Raw genomic sequence first — 16,318 nt, 5'->3', positions numbered from 1 at the left:
CCAGACACTCAGTTCCCACTAAATTGCAATGAGCCATCTGGGAAGGCTGAAGATTGCCGCAGTCCGGCTGCAGCAAAATAACCAGGGGGTGAAGAGAAACTTGTGTAGATTGATACACCAGGAGTGGGAGCCGTTTATTGTAGGACAACAGAGGTATTTATACATTCCACACAGCTTATCTTAATTAACATAAACTCGATACAGCAGTCAACCAATAAGAAATCTACACACTTAATGGCTCATTGGGGCCACCTCACAAACCACTCCCCCTGACAAAATGCCAGGCGCCATCCTGACTTGTTCATAGACTCTAACATTTCCCCCTTTTGTTTAATTTAAATAACGACCATAGTGGTTTTTACACAAACACCATGAATAATCTGCTACAAGCAGAAGGGGAGGATAAAAAATGTCATGATACCAAGCCAATTGATGGCTCCAAGTAAGAAGCCTTTGGAAAAATTATACCAGCAATGACACCATTAGCAAAGATACCAAGTTACAATTTGTTGTAGATTACAGTTTGTTGTCTCAGTCCAGGTAAAGCAGTGTCTCAATAGATTAACTCACAGTCCAGGTAAATCACAGTCCAGGTAAGTTCTGCAGGCAGCTAGCTTAAATCACAGTCCAGGTAAATTCTGCAGGCAGCTAACCTAAGCTGTAGCAGCAGAAACAGCAAGAGCTCCGAAGTCTCGTCCGGGTCCGGTTCTCAGCAACACTGGAAATTTTTACACCCTCATCCTCATCGGCACTGGGATGAAGGCAGGAACTCCAGCAATGATGCTAAAGAAAATCCTGTAGTATTCCAACAGGCACTAAGAAAACAACCTTCTGAACAATGTAGTACATTATCTCAAGGTTTTTTACATTTGAAATAAGCCTTAATAGTGCTCATTACTCATTAGCTTCCAGGTGTGGGAGAACCATTGTAGTTACTGGCCTTGGAAATGATCAGACTTCAGGGATGGGGGCCATCTTCCACCTGCAGCATCCTGGGCAGCTCTAGATGGCCCTGGGGAGAGTCCCGGACTCAAACAGCTACTGGGCACAGGTTTGGATTTGGGCTCTAGCAGTGGTATCCCGCTCCCCGGGCGGGGTGCGGGGAAGAGCCGGCTGCCACCTCTTGGAAAGCCCTTGCTGTGCCATGACTGACTCGCGCATGTGGCAGCCACCGCTGCGCCGATTCATGCACCCTCTGGTAATGAAAAGTATTCAGTAATAGCCTTTTGTTGCAACTTTTTTCCTGATAATCGTTCTTCTTCTGAACTTTCTTTTTCTTTCTGACTAGAGTTCCCGGGATTCCTTCAACATATGCCCTAACTATTCTTGGTTCCACTGGGGTGCCTCTCTTTTTTAATAATTTACTTAACACCCCTTCCATATTTTCATCATAAAGACAATACAACATTTCAAGACAAAACAAGACACAAACATACTGTATCAATCTTCTCCATTTTCTCAAAATGGCCATTTTTCCTCTCGCCCTATCTACCTAGGGACGAGCAGATTTGCTCTCGTCCTATCTAGGGATCGGCAGCTTTTTTTTCAATCACTTACCCCCGAGTGTCCCGGGGCTCCCCGTACGGGCCACCATCTGCTGCAGTCCGGCTGCAGCAAAATAACCAGGGGGTGAAGAGCAACTTGTGTAGATTGATACACCAGGAGTGGGAGCCGTTTATTGTAGGACAACAGAGGTATTTATACATTCCACACAGCTTATCTTAATTAACATAAACTCGATACAGCAGTCAACCAATAAGAAATCTACACACTTAATGGCTCATTGGGGCCACCTCACAAACCACTCCCCCTGACAAAATGCCAGGCACCATCCTGACTTGTTTATAGACTTCTAACAGAAGATTTTCATGTGAGTAATTGACAGACTTCATCCATCTTCAAACTGTCATTAGACACAAGGAAGAAAAGGAGCAACTGAACTGATCCTTGCCTGCACTTTCATCTTAATGAGAACCCTGTAACTGTGGGGTATACGTCCATTCACATGCATGCCCACAGACCATCCTGCCAGCCAACCCCACTCAAGAAGGCACCTTGTATGAAGCATGTTCACAAAGACATAGGGAATCCATGCTGACACCCAGCCCTTCATTCTTAAAGGTAAACAAAGAACAGAATAATGTTAGCCATTCCCAAGTGTGCTTGATGAGATCTATTCCTGCTTGTCTTTTATGCATGAAAGCCCAAAATTCTCTCCTGATTATCAGAGACATTTCTGCCAGGGTAAAGTAACAGGCATAGTGTCATAAAATCATTCACAAAACAAACTGAGATAATAATATACTGGTTTCCTAGTCACTGCTTGTTATGGTTTAATGTGGTGTCCCCCAAAAGCTCACATATGAGATAGCGCAAGAAAGTTTAGGGGAGAAATGATTGAGCTATAATATAGCCTTAACCTAATTAGTGAATTAATTCCTTGATAAGGATAACTGAGTGTTAACTGAAGTGGTATGGTATGAATGGAGGAGGTGGGAATTGGATTGTAACTATGGGGTATATATTTTGTATCTGAAAAGTAGAGTCTCTCTCTGCTTTTTGATCACTATGTGAGCTACTTCCCTCTGTCTCACTCTTCCACCATGATATTCTGCTTCACCTGGAGCCCTGAGGAAGGGAGTCAGCCTTCAGTGGACTAAGACCTCTGAAACTGTGAGCCCTCAACTAAACTTTTCCTCCTCTACAATTGTTTTGGTTGAGTCCTTGGGTCACAGTGGAAAAAAGCTAACTAAAACACTATGCTTAAAAATAGTCTGACTTAGTTTTAAGTAATAATTCCTTATATTTATTTAGATCTTTCCTATTAACAAATACTTTGAGTTAAATTATTTCAATTCTTCAAGATTGATAAGACCATCCACAGATACCCTATTTAATGAATGATGAAAGTAAAAGAAAAATAGAATACAGAAATTAGAAAAGTCTCTCAGTAAGTGAATGCCACCAATGTTCCAGCAAATTTCCATGTTAACAGCAGACATTGTTAATGTTCAGCCTAAATCCCCTGTCCCAGGCTCTTGTAAACAATACCCAGATGCTGTGAGTGTTGACTACTCTTGGTTCAAAGGTGGTCTTTCCCCACAAAATTGACCTCTGCTACTAGAAGTCACCATTGCCCAATAGCATATACCTCTATTCCAGGAAAAACCACTGCCAATGACTTCAGTACTTTGTTTTTGCACAATATGTCAGTATTTCACCCCCTTACCTGAAGGTGAGAGGGATCAAATCTGCAGTACAATTCATGCCCCAGAGCTCCCAAAAGGATCAGGCCAAATCGACATTACAACATCCATGTTTTATCGGAATCTATGGGACACATTGAAAGCAGTTCTAAGAGGAAAATTCATTGCTTGGAGTTCATTCCTTAAAAAAAGAAAAAACCAACAAATAAATGATCTCATACTTCATCTCAAAATCCTAGAAAAAGAAGAGCAAAACAACAGCAAAAGAAGTAGAAGGCAAGAAATCATTAAAATCAGAGCTGAAATTAATGAAATCGAAACAAAAGAAACAATTGACAAAATTGACAAAACTAAAAGTTGGTTCTTTGAACAAATAAACAAAATCGACAGACCCTTAGCCATGCTAGCGAAGAGAAGAAGAGAGAGAACTCAAATTACTAGCATACGGGATGAAAAAGGCAATATCACAACAGACACTTCAGATATACAGAAGATAATCAAAAATTATTTGGAATCCTTATACTCCAATAAATTAGAAGATAGTGAAGGCATCGATAAATTTCTTAAGTCATATGATCTGCCCAGATTGAGTCAGGAGGATATAGACAACCTAAACAGACCAATATCAATTGAGGAAATAGAAGAAACCATCAAAAGACTACCAACTAAGAAAAGCCCAGGACCGGATGGGTATACAGCAGAGTTTTACAAAACCTTTAAAGAGGAACTAATACCAATACTTTTCAAGCTACTTCGGGAAATAGAAAAAGAGGGAGAACTTCCAAATTCATTCTACGAGGCCAACATCACCCTGATACCTAAACCAGACAAAGACACTTCAAAGAAAGAAAACTACAGATCAATATCTCTAATGAACCTAGATGCAAAAATCCTCAATAAAATTCTGGCGAATCGGATACAAAAACATATCAAAAAAATTGTGCACCATGATCAAGTAGGATTCATCCCTGGGATGCAAGGCTGGTTCAATATACGGAAATCAATAAATGTTATTCACCACATCAATAGACTTAAAAATAAGAACCATATGATCATCTCGATAGATGCGGAAAAAGCATTCAATAAAGTACAGCATCCCTTTATGTTCAAAACTCTAGAAAAACTAGGGATAACAGGAACATACCTCAATATTGTAAAAGCAATCTATGCTAAGCCTCAGGCTAGCATCATTCTGAATGGAGAAAAATTGAAGGCATTCCCTCTAAAATCTGGAACAAGACAGGGATGCCCTCTCTCACCACTTCTGTTCAACATAGTTCTCGAAACACTGGCCAGAGCAATTAGACAGACGAAAGAAATTAAAGGCATAAAAATAGGAAAAGAAGAACTTAAATTATCACTATTTGCAGATGACATGATTCTATACCTAGTAGACCCAAAAGGGTCTACAAAGAAACTATTAGAGCTAATAAATGAATTCAGTAAAGTGGCAGGATATAAAATCAACACGCATAAATCAAAGGCATTCCTGTATATCAGCAACAAATCCTCTGAAATGGAAATGAGGACAACCACTCCATTCACAATATCTTCAAAAAAAAACAAAATACTTGGGAATCAACCTAACAAAAGAGGTGAAAGATTTATACAATGAAAACTACAGAACCCTAAAGAGAGAAATAGAAGAAGATCTTAGAAGATGGAAAAATATACCCTGTTCATGGATAGGCAGAACTAACATCATCAAAATGGTGATATTACCCAAAGTTCTCTATAGGTTTAATGCAATGCCAATCAAAATCCCAACGGCATTTCTTGTAGAAATAGAGAAAGCAATCATGAAATTCATATGGAAAAATAAAAGACCCAGAATAGCAAAAACAACTCTAAGCAGGAAGTGTGAATCAGGCGGTATAGCGATAACAGACTTCAAACTATACTACAGAGCAATAGTAACAAAAACAGCATGGTACTGGTACCAAAACAGGAGGGTGGACCAATGGTACAGAATAGAGGACACAGAAACCAATCCACAAAACTACAACTACCTTATATTTGATAAAGGGGCTAAAAGCATGCAATGGAGGAAGGATAGCATCTTCAACAAATGGTGCTGGGAAAACTGGAAATCCATATGCAACAAAATGAAACTGAATCCCTTTCTCTCGCCATGCACAAAAGTTAATTCAAAATGGATCAAGGAGCTTGATATCAAATCAGAGACACGCCGTCTGATAGAAGAAAAAGTTGGCTACGATCTACATACTGTGGGGTCGGGCTCCAAATTCCTCAATAGGACACCCATAGCACAAGAGTTAATAACTAGAATCAACAAATGGGACTTACTCAAACTAAAAAGTTTTTTCTCAGCAAAAGAAACAATAAGAGAGGTAAATAGAGAGCCTACATCCTGGGAACAAATCTTTACTCCTCACACTTCAGATAGAGCCCTAATATCCAGAGTATACCAAGAACTCAAAAAATTAGACAATAAGAGAACAAACAACCCAATCAACAAATGGGCCAAGGACCTGAACAGACACTTCTCAGAGGAGGACATACAGTCAATCAACAAGTACATGAAAAAATGCTCACCATCTCTAGCAGTCAGAGAAATGCAAATCAAAACCACCCTAAGATACCATCTCACTCCAGTTAGATTGGCAGCCATTATGAAGTCAAACAACAACAAGTGCTGGCGAGGATGTGGGGAAAAGGGTACACTTGTACATTGCTGGTGGGACTGCAAATTGGTGCAGCCAATTTGGAAAGCAGTATGGAGATTTCTTGGAAAGCTGGGAATGGAGCCACCATTTGACCCAGCTATTCCCCTTCTCGGTCTATTCCCTAAAGACCTAAAAAGAGCATGCTACAGGGACACTGCTACATCTATGTTCATAGCAGCACAATTCACAATAGCTAGACTGTGGAACCAACCTAGATGCCCTTCAATGGATGAATGGATAAAAAAAAATGTGGCATTTATACACAATGGAGTATTACTCTGCATTAAAAAATGACAAAATCATAGAATTTACAGGGAAATGGATGGCATTAGAGCAGATTATGCTAAGTGAAGCTAGCCAATCCCTAAAAAACAAATGCCAAATGTCTTCTTTGATATAAGGAGAGTAACTAAGAACAGAGTAGGGTCGAAGAGCAGGAGAAGAAGATTAACATTAAACAGGGATGAGAGGTGGGAGGGAAAGGGAGAGAGAAGGGAAAATGCATGGAAATGGAAGGAGACCCTCAGAGTTATACAAAAGTACATACAAGAGGAAGTGAGGGGAAGGGGAAAAATAATATAAGGGGGACAAACGAATGTCAGTAGAGGGAGCAGAGAGAGAAGAGGGGAGGGGAGGGGAGGGGAGGGGAGGGGAGGGGAGGGGAGGGGGGATAGTAGAGGATAGGAAAGGCAGCAGAATACAACAGACACTAGTATGGCAATATGTAAATCAATGGATGTGTAACTGATGTGATTCTGCAATCTGTATATGGGGTAAAAATGGGAGCTCATAACCCACTTGAATCAAATTGTGAAATATGATATATCAAGAACTATGTAATGTTTTGAACAGCCAACAATAAAAAATTAAAAAAAAAAAAAAAAAAAAAAAAACCACCCTAAGATACCATCTCACTCCAGTTAGATTGGCAGCCATTAGGAAGTCAAACAACAACAAGTGCTGGCGAGGATGTGGGGAAAAGGGTACACTTGTACATTGCTGGTGGGACTGCAAATTGGTGCAGCCAATTTGGAAAGCAGTATGGAGATTTCTTGGAAAGCTGGGAATGGAGCCACCATTTGACCCAGCTATTCCCCTTCTCGGTCTATTCCCTAAAGACCTAAAAAGAGCATGCTACAGGGACACTGCTACATCTATGTTCATAGCAGCACAATTCACAATAGCTAGACTGTGGAACCAACCTAGATGCCCTTCAATGGATGAATGGATAAAAAAAAATGTGGCATTTATACACAATGGAGTATTACTCTGCATTAAAAAATGACAAAATCATAGAATTTACAGGGAAATGGATGGCATTAGAGCAGATTATGCTAAGTGAAGCTAGCCAATCCCTAAAAAACAAATGCCAAATGTCTTCTTTGATATAAGGAGAGTAACTAAGAACAGAGTAGGGTCGAAGAGCAGGAGAAGAAGATTAACATTAAACAGGGATGAGAGGTGGGAGGGAAAGGGAGAGAGAAGGGAAAATGCATGGAAATGGAAGGAGACCCTCAGAGTTATACAAAAGTACATACAAGAGGAAGTGAGGGGAAGGGGAAAAATAATATAAGGGGGACAAACGAATGTCAGTAGAGGGAGCAGAGAGAGAAGAGGGGAGGGGAGGGGAGGGGAGGGGAGGGGGGATAGTAGAGGATAGGAAAGGCAGCAGAACACAACAGACACTAGTATGGCAATATGTAAATCAATGGATGTGTAACTGATGTGATTCTGCAGTCTGTATATGGGGTAAAAATGGGAGCTCATAACCCACTTGAATCAAAGTGTGAAATATGATATATCAAGAACTATGTAATGTTTTGAACAGCCAACAATAAAAAATTAAAAAAAAATACAACATCCATGTTTAACCATTCTCCATCTTAACCTGCTTTCCTCAACAAATTATGAACAAAATAATTTCAATTCATGCTCCCCATTTAAGAAACTCAACTTATCATAACATCCTATTTCATTTAATTCTGAAAATAATTCTGAAGTAAATAATATAGCATAATATCTAATTCCTAATTAGTAACATAATAAATGTTCAAACCAGCTCTACCCAGGCTCTTTCCTGAGTGCCATTATGTCAGAGACATGCAAAAAGTTGGACCTGAAATTGAAACATCTTGATTATAGCACGACTTTCTTCCTGTTATGGTGTAGGTGTGAGATGTCCTCCAAAAGTCCTGTGTTAATGCAGGAATATTCAGAGATTAAATATTAGATTATGAGAGTTGTGACCTAACCATTCCATCCTAATTTGAAAGAACTACTATACTGGGTGGTAACTCTGGCCCACTGAAGCATGGCTGGAGAAGCTGAGTAAGTAACTGGGGGTGTGTCCTTGGGCTTGTATCTTGTCCTCCTGGCTCCTCCCTTCCTCTCCCCCCCCACCCCCTCCTTCCTTGATTCTATGAACAGAGCAGCACTGTTTCACCTGCCCTTCCACCATAATGTTCTGCCTCATCTTGGGCCAAAGAGTAATGGAGTAATGGAGTTAGCTAATCATGAACTGATCCCCTGAAACTGTGAGCCAAATAAACTTTTCCTTTCTTAAGTTGTTCTTGTTAGGTATTTTGGTCACAGTAGCAAAAAGAAAAAAAATGCTTAACACACTGCTCTTCCTCACTACCTTCTAAGTCTTTCTTCCATGATTTAAAACATCTATCCAGTTATCAATTCTTCAGATGGAGAATTCAAAGCAAATTCTGATTGGGTTGCATCCATTTAGCAAATGACTATGTGAACAAAACTAAACATAAATCTTTTTTAATTTTTTTTTAGTTGTAGTTGGACACAACATCTTTATTTTATTTATTTTTATGTGGTGCTGAGAATCGAACCTAGGGCCTTGCACATGCTAGGCAAGCGCTCTACCTCTGAGCCACAACCCCAGCCCATAAAATAAATCTTAATTCCCCATTTGCATGCTTCTCTAGCCCCCTAGACAACGTTACCAATGACAGAACTAACAACTTCAAGTTCAGCTTTACAGTAAGTACGATTTTCATTTATTTTCTGTAATTCACCTTAATATCGATTACAAAGGTTTAGTGGCAAACAAAATCCATAGAGCCCTAGAGACATAGGAGGGTGACATCTATATGATCTTCAGTGTTTCCCAATCTCCTCACCAACATTTGCTGAAAGACTCAATACCTTGTCATCTATGACAGCTGATTCATGAAGGACTATGCTCTCCAGAATGAAGCCCCTTGTGTCTGAGACTCTTTTAGATCCTTTCTCATGGATCCATTTCCAGATATTAGGAGTCATTTTGTGCTCCCAGCCCTGGTGCAGTGGGGCTCTCTGTGGCTATGACTGCTGTTCCCCACCTCTCTGTACCTCTCCCCAGCGCACAGGCATCAAGGAACTCAGGGATTCTGAGTTCCACTTGGCCTTTATTCAGAAAGAGAAACATGGACTCTCCCTGATATTTGATCTCTGCAGTCATCTGACCTTCTTGTTTCACCATCTCACCCTCTCACTCTAGTCCTTCCTCCTACCCATCCAATGTCCAGGAGCAAGGTTACAACTGAGAATGGAAATGAGATGGGAGATCAGAACTAAAATAATTGGGGCTTAAAAACTTTCCCAAAGTGGTTTTTTTCATGAATCCTTTATTTGTGGGATTACACTCCTAATGCAATATTTACTACTCTTTAATTCCCATCACATTTAGAGCACAAAAGACTCTCTGCTCTGTGGTCTATGCTCTACCTCAGGCCTCCTGGGACAGTAGGTTTCTGTGCAGCTGCAGGTGCCTGGGGAGCACTGTGTGCTCACTGCACAGAAGTAGGTGGCTGAGTCACCGAGCTGGGAGCCTCTGATGTGCAGGAAAAGATGCCCTTTGGCTGTATCAAGCTGCGTTGTGAATCTTCCTTCACCTTTTTCACCATTGGAGAATATGGATATCAGCAACTTGGGACCTTTCCCAGAATACTGTCGGTACCACCTGAAGTTCTGAGAAGCACTGTCACTGTAAGTGCAGTTGAGAGAGGCCACAGCTCCCTCTGGAACACTGAGGGCTTCAGGACTCTGTTCCACTGCCTTCTGTTGGCTGTGCACCCCTGTGCAAAGACAATGGTCTAAGAAGGGTGGTTGGGTAGTGGACACTCTACAGGATTTAAATTACCCTTTCACGGGGCTGGGGATGTGGCTCAAGCGGTAGCACACTCGCCTGGCATGCGTGCGGCCCGGGTTCGATCCTCAGCACCACATACAAACAAAGATGTTGTGTCTGCCGAGAACTAAAATAAATAAATAAATAAATATTTTAAAAAAAAAAAAATAATAAATAAATAAATAAATAAATTACCCTTTCATGGGCCTCCCATCCTCCCCGAGTTAGAAGGTAAAGTCTTTCATGTTTCTTCTCATGGGCCTAGAATAGACAATAACTGCAAATATTGTTCTTTATGCTCCCACAGAAATGCCCAAACTCACAGCTCAGCTGAAGCCACAGGATCAGTAGTAAAACACCCAGGGATTTCATCTTTCTCTTCTCCCCTGGTTCATGAAGGAATCAGATGGTAAACCCTAAAGAGAGGGGAGGAGGCTCATTTAGATGTTTCTGATTCTTCTGCTTTAGAAAACATAAAAAGAATCTGTTCTTGCAATTAGAAAAAAGAGGTGTTTTTACCATCCCTGCAACACCAACAAGCCCTTCCCCCTCCCACTCCCTACCCTCCTCCCCACCCCTCCAACACATACAGAGAAGCATCTGACAGCTTTCCTAGAGGTCCCTGAGAAGACAGTGCCATCTTGTGGACTCATGATAGTCACCCTTCTTAACTGTAAACTATTTACACTAAAATTCTGCCACCTGAGTTATAATTAAAAATTTAAGAAACATTTGTTCCAAGTCAATGGGGAGGGGGCATGTATATGTGTATGTATTTTATATCCAAAGGTCATCTTTTCTGATTAAGAACAATTATTTCAAATGACTATTTATCTGCACTGAAAATCATTCCTAACAGTTCTATTATAGAAATCTGTGTGAGGGTCTTGCAATTCAAGCAGCATTTCATATTTCCCAATTCAAATTGAGGAACCCCTATACCACCCCCTCATCTCTAATTTTTAAAGTTACTTGTAATTCACCAGAGTTCTTTCAAAACAGAGTTGTTTAAAATCTGGTTTAACAAGCATGGCTTCAGCTCTCAGTCTGGACAATATTTTCTAACAAGGTCAAAAACTGGAGAAACTTGGACAATTTTATCCATTTAACACCAATGACACATTTGTGTCCAAACAGTGCTCACTTGGGTTCATGCAGGAGGGAGGGGGCTGCCTTCAACACCTAGGCTCTAAATAAAACCCAATGTTAGCCATTTCTTCTTCTAATTGCTCTTATGCTCCTGTCTTGAATAAAGGCCTGGTATCTAGGGGTTGACCCTTGAAAGTTCTGGATCAGATCTCTTTCCCCCTTTGCATCTGCATCCTAACTAACCACCCAGCCAGATCTATCAGAGGATAACTAAGCCAGAAGCCCAGCAGGGGCTACAGAGAGACAAGCATATACAGCTCTCATTCCTCCCTTGTCCTGCAGCCTGCTTCATGAGGTTACTGAAGCTGGTGCCTGGAGAGCAGCAAAGCAACTGCCCCTTCTCTACTCGAGAGCCATGTAACCAGCATCCACCAACGATGGCCTGGTCAGAACCTTCCCATTACCACCAGCTGCATAGGAATCAGAACAAGAGGGAAGAAGCCAGTATCAAGGTCTTTGTCTCCAAGAGCATGTTATGCTTGACAAAAATAACAATAGCACTGCTTAGTAAATATGAAACCAAAGTAGGAATGATAGAAGCACAAGACAGCAGCCACCTCAGACTTGAAAATATTTGAAGATGAAACCCAAGGCCTAGAAATCAGATGTGGGCCTGAGGCACAGTCTTTTAAGAAATTCACCTCTTTCTAAAGATCTGTCCCAAAATAATATAAATGGGTTAATACATCTAATGTGGTTGTAAATCCAAGGGCCACATCAGTGATGGCAAGATGACAGAATTCATCTAGCATCAGTTTTATTCTGAAAAAGCCTCTGTGCTTAAAGATGTCTGAAAGGAATGTGAAAATACTTTGGGTGCCTGCAGGACGGTGTTATGACAACCAGTCAAAAAGGAAAACCATAGTTCTTTCCCTCATTTGTGTTAAGCAGACTTTATTTTATACAGTAATAAATTTTGTAGATTTGTTTTGTGAACCACAAGATACTGAAAACCTATTTCCTCTCCACAGGCAATTCATAAATTGAGATGAAAGCTACTATAAATGCTACTAATTTGGGGTCCATATGACATATGTAAGTTGACTATTTAAAAAAAAACAAGAATGAAGGTAAGAAATAGCCTAAGACACCTGTGGGATATTATCACATGTACCAATATAAGTATTTAAGTTATATAGGAATAAAGAAAAAAACAAAATTCTGGCTTTTATTTATCTATGTAGTTACCTTTACCATGTTCATGATTTCTCTGTGGTTCCAAGCAAGGAAGTAGCTTCCTTGTGCCCTTCATTTCAGACTTGGAAGATTCCCTGTAGAATTTCTTGTAGGAAAGATTTTAAGTAAGAACACCCAAAGTCTTGGATGTTCTTGGACTATCTCAATTTCACTTTTATCTTTGAGAAATAGTTTTGTCGAATGTAAAACCAATGGTTGACTTTTTTTGTTTGTTTCAGCTTTCTCTTCCCACTGCCTCTGGTTTACATGATAGCTCACATGACATTGTCAATTTTGTTAAATATTCCCTGCATGTGATTATCACTTCTCTCTTGCGACTTTCAAGATTCTCAATTTGTCCTTGTTTTTAATAGTTTAATTATAATATGTCTGAATGGGGATTTCTTTGCCATTATCCTCTCAGCACATGTTGAACTTACTAGATGTGTAAACTCATGTATTCCATCAAAGTTGAGGAGTTTTTTTGGTCTTTATTTCTTCACTTATTCTTCCTTCCACTTTAATTTTCCCCTACCCATCTCAGATTCCTATTATACTTAAGTCTATACAATGTGGAAATATCCCCCAGATGTCTTAGACTATTTTTTGCACTTTCATTTCTCTGTTCCTTTAACAGTATAATTTCAATTGATATATGTCCGAGTTTGAGGATTTTCTTTTGTGCTCAAATATCCTATTAAGTCCTTCTATTGAAATTGATTTTTGAAATAATTTCCCCTGCATAGCAATTTCTCTGCCCTGATAGAGTTCTGGGTTATCTGGAATACAGACAAGCCAGTTCCATTAGTCCTTCAGGGAGCCACTGGACAGATCAAAGTTGTTGAGCACTATTCTTTGATAACAAGGCCCAGTGTGTTGCCACTAGTACCAGAAACCACAACAGAAATATATGTTGACATGTAAAGATTATTATCTTAGATCCAATAATAGGAAAACATAGCAAAGGTATGTTAAAACACCACCAAGTTTTCCCAATAGGCTTTGTTATTTTTTCTTGATTGTTTTCTTGGTTACTAGAAATTTTATATTGTGTTTGGCTGGAGTAGACTACTTATTGTCTTGAAGTTTTCTGAATTGTGAGGCTATCCTTGTTGTGGGCCTTTTGCTATAGGGAGCAGAATTTTCTTGGAGATTATTCTCTGTAACCACGGTCTTTTCCAGGTTAATGGCTTCTGCAGGATCCAACTGGGTTATATGAAGCCAAAGAAAACTCATGGAACTCCCCAGTCTATCATTGCTCAGATCCCAGGCTCCAGTATGTCTCCCTTCTTCTCTCCACATTTTTGAGTCTTCTTATGCTTTATTTTTACATAATATTCAGGACTTTTAGCTGTATGTAACAGGAGGAATAAAAGAAAGTATATCTACTGCAACTTTCTAAAAGTGGAAAGCATGATGCTTCTTTCTTTCTTTCATCTACAACCTGGGGCCAATGTGATTGGTATATCCTCCTTCTAGTACTCTGGTTAAATGGTCTTAAAATAGGATTCTTGTTAAGCCTGGACTCACCCATCTGGTAAACATGATCCTAGATCAAACTGATAACTACCATTTATTTGAATTCACTCCACTTGAGTTCCTGTACAGTATCCCAAGAGAGCCAGATAGTGACTATCATGGGTTTCTGTACATGTCTTGAAAATACCCTGGTCCCTGCTTCTCTTATTCCTTCTAGTCAATAGGCTTGTGTATGACTAGGAAATTACTATTTAAAAAAAATAAAGAAAAAAAGCAAAGAGAGAACATTTTGTTCTGGTGAAGAAAAATAAACTACCGTGTTATCTGGCAAGGGAAAACCCTAGACCCTTAGAGATGGAGACAGGGGGGAGATTAACAATCACTTTGCTAAAGCAAGCACAAAAACCCAGCACAGTATGACATGATTTGCTGGAGTGAAGCAGCAGCTGCAGCTGGAAATCTAACCTGCTCCTTGCTTGTCATTCCCTTCCACATTCCATGGAAACTGGAAACTCATGTGAAGATGGCCTCTCCTAAGTTATTCTACTACATCAAGGGCAACTTCCCATCCTGGAGGTGCATTCCCACACTGTACAAACACAAGAATCAGCACATTTTCTTCATCTGACCAATACAAATATGCGTTGCTCATGGTGTCCGAGCAGTACTGGCTAGTCCATGAATGCCTACAGAGGTTGCAGATACTCAGTTACACTGCTCCTACAGTTTAACCAAGGAGATGCAATACCAATCTAAATAAAGTTTAGCAATAAATCCCCGATAGGATTAACCTGTCACTTTAATATTTTACACTTATGATTTGGGGGAAGGGGCCATGGAAAATCTCCCTATTGGCAATGATGGTTGGGTTTTGGTCTCTTTTTTGATGAACCAAAGATTAGCCCATCAGTCCAAACTCCCATGTCTGGGTCATAATGCATAATACACTATATCCTTGTTGTCTATATTCTGGGATTTATTCAAAGTTAGCTGAATCCGGAATCATAGGAGACTTAAGTGTGGTTAATACCATCGATGGGTTTCATCCTGATGCTTAGAATTCTGCTCAAGTCACTTTAATTAAATGCTATTTGAGGCAATATGAATGTAATTACTCTTAGCTTCTGTGAGTTAGATTAAGCACAAGTGGCATTCACATGAGAAAATTCTAGATCCTAACACAATATTGGACAAGGAGTAAATATTGTTAAAATATAGTCCACTATACGTCTCTTATGCCCCTACATGCCTTACTGAGTGTACCAATAATGTAAGGCTGTGACACACTACCTGGACCACTTCTCAGAGTTATGTTTGCAGTAAGAAATCTTGAGGGTTGAGGTAGTGTTCCCCGCTGAGACAAAGAGCAAATATACTTAGGCCATGCTACAAAAGTAGGAAATTCTCCAAGCTCAGAGACAACATCACTGCATGTGTAAGTCCATCCGTACCCATTGTATCCCCATTTTGGGACATAAGGAAGGGGAAACTGAGACCGCTATACCAATAAAGTGCTTTGTCTCTGACCAGGGAGTCCTGTGTCTTATTGACACGAAGTTATTAGTGTGAAGAAAGGTAAAATACAATAAGTTGACAACCCCCTCTCTACCAAATATTTGAATTATTTTTAAGAAAGATCAGTTTTTCAAAACTAGAAATTAAAATAGACCTGCTTTGAAGGCCCACCTATGTAGCCCCTTAGAAGAATTAAAGATCACTTCTGAGAATATGCATGAGTGATTTTCTGATATCCTTTAAGAAATAAAGACTCCTTTTGTGAAATTAGTGCTATACACTCATGACTATTAATCTTGTGAGGAGTTTAATTGCCACTGCAATTGATAGTAGGGTAATCATTAATTAGTTCATTGACCACAGGAATGATCTTTAACTATATCCTTTTAAAGTCTAATCTACAAATTGTCTACTGAGGCTAATTATTTGGTTTTTCCCCACCAAGGAATTTTTTTATCTAGCAGTAATTTGAAATAACACTTTGACAGGTGCTCATGATTATTGGACTTAACAAGTTACTTTTGTACTTTCCCATGTCTTACAGTTATGTCTTTCTCTTTTTGACATTTCCCCATGGGCTTACTAGGCTTAGAGTTGCCTCAGCCCTTCTGATGACTACTGCACATAGTAGTAATATACATACATACTGAAATGACTACTAAGGGCCAGTCACTAATCTAGAAACTAAGGATAAAGCAGTGACTTTACTGAATAATACCTTGGACCTCATAAAGCTTGTATTCTAATTGGAGGCATAAACAATCAATACATTGATGTACAAATCAATATTACTGCATGCTATGGTTTTTACCATAAGGAAAACAACCAGGCTGCAACAATAGCAGAGGGCTACAGATAACTGCTTTAGTCAGGAAGAGCAGCAGAAGTCAAAGGATTTCTCTACAGTTGTGATATTTGAACTGAGATCTGAAGGATAAAAATGAGTCAGACTCACCAAGATTTGGGGGAAGAACACT

The sequence above is a fragment of the Marmota monax genome, unplaced genomic scaffold (genome assembly GCF_021218885.2).
Source record: "Marmota monax isolate L192 unplaced genomic scaffold, Marmota_monax_Labrador192_F-V1.1 WCK01_AAM20220418_F8-fsc00017, whole genome shotgun sequence".
Taxonomy (NCBI): Eukaryota; Metazoa; Chordata; class Mammalia; order Rodentia; family Sciuridae; genus Marmota; species Marmota monax.
Note: the sequence above shows the minus strand (reverse complement) of the source record.